This window comes from Tachysurus fulvidraco, chromosome 17, assembly GCF_022655615.1.
Source record: "Tachysurus fulvidraco isolate hzauxx_2018 chromosome 17, HZAU_PFXX_2.0, whole genome shotgun sequence".
In the NCBI taxonomy this organism is placed as follows: Eukaryota; Metazoa; Chordata; class Actinopteri; order Siluriformes; family Bagridae; genus Tachysurus; species Tachysurus fulvidraco.
Window position 1 is genome coordinate 21,572,192 of NC_062534.1, and position 5,000 is coordinate 21,577,191.

Genomic DNA, 5,000 nt, shown 5'->3' on the forward strand with positions numbered 1-5,000 from the left:
GACCAGTGTAAATTAAAAAAATACAAGACAATACACATTATTACACAATGCACAGTACGTACAATATATATATAACATGTGCAGAAATACTGGAATGAACACATCTCATTTTCATTTTGCCTTAAGGGAGTACAAACAATTGCATCTGTCAATGAATGACGTAAAATCCACATATGTAGTCATATACACAATGTTAATTAGGTCATTAACATTTCATGTCACACATTAAACCCGAGCTAGAACACAAGCACCTCCATGACTGCATTCACACTGTAAATCTTACAGGAAATTTTTTATATATACATAAAATATCGTATGTACAATTCTATTGACTTCTACAGATTTTTTTTAATTATTACTTTTGCTTTTATACTTTACTTGAATTTTTATTTAAATTTTCTTTGATTCTATCATGATGACATGGCCAGTCGATGACATATCGATGTACTGTTAATTGTTGTGTGTGTAAAATAATCTTATACATAGTTTTTCCATTTCTAGTAGCTTTTATTGTCCATTTAAAGTTCTATAGCATTTAATGCTTCCAAAAATCCACAAATTACCCTGTCATCTGTCCAAGAATCTGTGTAAGTGCAATGTCCTTTGTGTTTAGACTGTTACAAACTGCTGACACTGGAGACTCCTTCCATAAATGTTAAATCAGTGTCTCTTTACAATGTACATTTTCCAGTGTTGATGTTTATATATTTTTCTTTATTTCATTTTTTTATTCCATACTAAAAGTTTCTGTATACAGGTTCATTAATCTGCATCTTTTTTTTTCGACCAATCGGATTTAAGACATTGACAGCACTGTGTTTAGAAGCTACATTAACAACATGGCCTTTTTAATATCTCACTGTGGATAATAAAAATATTAATAATAATAACTGTTGCTCAACAACTCTTTGTCCTGTGGCTTTGCTTGCTCTGAAAGATTTACAAGCCTGATGTCAGGGTCTGGATGTAAAATGCTTTCGAATAATAATAATCTTCCGAGCGAATCTCATTCCATCCAGTTTGATTCATTATGCTTCACCTTTACACACTGTGTGGGCAGAAAACGGGTCTAAACGAAGTAATTTATACATAAACATCCTATCACTGACCTCTGTGTATGCTACGACTATTAATAACGTAACCTTTTGCACCGCTAGTTTTGGTTGCGAATCATTATACGCTGTTTGCGCAAGATCCTATCACCTTAGGGACCGTTCGTGGAAATCGTTTCTTTTCCTAATACATCAAAATTTCAGCATGGTGATAAGGCGATTTGTTTACCCAGTTAAACCAAGTATTGTTCTTGTTCCCAAATTAGCCTTGACAAATGAAGGCAGCACGTAATGAACTCTGGCTGCTACCGGGAGGACTGAGTATCCTCTGTTTACTTTGGGTTCGGCCCATTTCAAAAGTATTCAAGAGGGCTTTGTGAACGCACAAATGCTCTACCTCTGCTGGCTCTGTGTGTTTCTTTCTTATTGAAATAAATAATCGCTCTCATTACAAACTCCCTTTGCTAAACTGAGCTCGCGCGGCGCAGCGCTCCAGCACTAAGTTCATGATCTACTATGATCATGAAAAACGTCAAATTAATTTCAAACCCAGATCCCACTCAGGCAATTATACAGCAGCGATGTTTCAGAATAATGTTAAGATTATTCTTCTCATTTTTATCTGTACTAATGTAATAACGTATTACCCGGTGTAGTTTTTATCCACTTACAGTATGCTTACACGTCGAACAGCCACAAATGATGACTTACAGTATGTCATAGTAGCTATTAACAGTTGTTCTCTCACCAGCATCGCTCAAAACCTCAAAGACTGCAGTCTCCTATAAAAATATTTGTGTACACTATGTTTATAATACGTTATATAAATGTTTCCTCAAGGAAAACGTCATCATAGCGATGTGTACACGCCGTTTTTCTGCGGTTCCTGTTGTGGAGCTTATTAAAATGAAATAACATAATCTGACCAATCAGAACAGAGAATTCAACAGCACTGTAGAATAAGTGGAATAAATAATCAGGATGGAATCAGGATGGAACTTTGTCACCATTTTATTGACTAGTTTTTATACAATAAGCAAGAAACAAAGAGTTTTGAACAATTTTTTAATATGTTTGATAACATGGAGTGATGTAGATTGTAGTCTAGATAGAAGTCAGAATAATCAGTAGACTAACACCATGACCTCTAGGCTACCACGTCCACATACCACATTATAACCCTCCTTATAAACTATTGAGAAAGACCTCGACGTAATCGGTTATGAAAGTTTAGGCAGTCTGAATTGTCAAATCATGTAAATATTTGTGCAAAATCTATCATATTACGAGTCAGGAGCTTAGTAGTAATCATAAACACATCAGTAGATGCCTAAGTATTGCTGCAGCTCAAACAGCTAATTTCTGGATTCCTCCTGACTTCAAAACCTAAGCACGCCAATGTGCCGTTGAGAAACTCCAGCGACCCCATCACATGCTACCCGTGTTCTCTCGTGTTCAGGGAAAAAAAACAACAAGAATCTTAAAAGCAGTTTAAATCAAAGCCGGTCACTTAGTTTTACACGGTCACCCACTTTTACACCCAGAGATAAATTATGGGCTGGTGGTGGAGATGCACGTGTGTGGAGAGGACTTTTTTTCGTAGTATTTTTCTCTCTTTTTTTCCTCCAACAGCCTCTCTACCTTCCGCTGAGCCGAGGGCTGGAAAACGTCCTCATTATGCCCGTCAGGTTGAGTTTACCATAATAATATTAGTCACTTTTAGTGGCTGTAAAAGTGTGGAGAGGTTTAGTCCTGGCTTTTTTACATTAAAAGTTAAAGATATTTTAGTTCTGGGTAAAAAATCGAGATGGCAATGATAATTGTGTGCTTATTGAAGCCTGAGACAGATTTTTGTCCTTTGTGTGAATTACGGTATGTTTGAGGAATCACGATCACTTCTTAACCCAAATGTAGCTCCAATGGTTGAAGGTCTCTGGTCCCTTTTTATCACTCCTTCTCACTGATGTGGTTTAGGACACAGTTTGATTTATTGTCTAATATAAACATGAACAGAAAAGTTGCCGTATAGCTGAACATTGGAATATCATTACGATCGTTTTAAAAGCTTAAAGTTTTAAAGTCTCTCTTTCTGTTATCTATAGAAAAGATTCATCTAAAATGTATATAGCTTAACAAAGCAGGCATAGGAGACCTACACATGTATTTATCAAAAAGCTTTCAACTGAAATAGACTTCGGTTACTTGCTATTTTCCAGCCATAAAGCAGGTACAAGTTGCCTTTATAAGGTGTATTTAAAAATACGCTTTGATACAGTGAAGTTTATTTATTATTTCCTCTGTATTTTTGAAAGGAGTTTCCATTTTCAGCAGTGTTACTTCAAAACGATAAGTCGTTCAATAAGTGATAATAGTTTGCTTTGTGGATATTCCTTACCATACTGTAAATTGTACCTATAACTGGATAAACACTCCATTAAATACTAATGTACTCTATAACATTGAGGAAGAAATTACTCAGTTATGTCACATTATAGAAGATTATATAATACAAAATATATAATATAGATCTGTGTCTTAGAGCTGAAACTTTGGCCCAAACATTCCCTTTTAACATTGTGCTAGATATCTACAGACATGTATTATAATGCCTTATAATGTGGCATTATAACACATGTATTATAATGCCTTATAATGTGGATCATTTGTAAGCAGTAGCCTCTGAGTCACTTCTACTTTATCTACTATATCCACTGATAAATCATTACAGCATCAGGTCAGAGATGTCGTTTGTCATTCGCCCACTCGTTCCTCTCGACCCTTACCAGTGCATTATCAGCGCTTATCTCATGTCTTATCTCTCTTATCTAATCCAGTTGATGATGAGCCTTTCTGTCCCACTGTGCAGTTCGTAAAGGTGGGGCACTGATACAGCCAGCTGCTCCGTCTGCTCCGTCGAGCGAGGCTGAGGTGATAGCGGCGCTGAATCCTCCTGCAGAGTTTACACTCTCGCCTCTGTGTGAATTCTTCTCTGGTCATTAGCTCCACACTGAGCCTCACTACAGACACCATGGCATTTAATAAGGTCATTATAGCTATATGAGCTGTTCTGTAGGCAAGTGTACACTCTGTATACTTCAGATTTATAGATGTTGTGCATTCTTCAAAATCGGTCTGCAGAAATCAGGGACCAAAGCCACCACCATCATCATCATCATCATCATCATCATCATCATCATCATCATCATCATCAGACATGTTGATTGTAAGAAAAGGGAAACATGCTTTAAAGGAAGCAATGACTCAAAATTGAACAGCCATCAGATTCATGTTACTATCAATTCATTATTTCTCATAATTTGTAAAAATAAAAATAAATAGATAGATAGATAGATAGATAGATAGATAGATAGATAGATAGATAGATAGATAGATAGATAGATAGATAGATAGATAGATAGATTAATTAATTAATTAATGAAAAAAAAATTACTATAATTCAACCCCAACTCCTTCAACTGCACTTAAATGCATTTTATTGTACAGAAATTCAACAAGCATTTAAAAATCTCTCTCTCTCTCTCATATAGAAGCATGCTGTAATAGGAAAATAAAGTGTTTACCGATTAAGTGGTTTACACTGACGTGAGGCAGTAACTGTTACTACTCCACAGCTGGTTACTGTCCAATACTGTCCAATTGTCAAGAGGGTTTTGCCAAAGGTACTCCAAAGAATAAGCATATACGGAATTCTGCCACTGGTCTGTCACCATCTTTAAGGATCAGGCTTATTACTATTAATAGGTGGCTATTGGAAGAAAAATATCAAATAATAAATTCTGTAACAAATTTCATACATTTACTCTTTTTCCCAGAAACCAAAAAAATAGAGTTTGCTCCTGTTTTGTTGCGTTCATGTCTAATATGGGCAATAAATTCATTCAAGTTCCAGAAATCTAAAAACTAATAACTCTCTAAGATTCCCCAAGT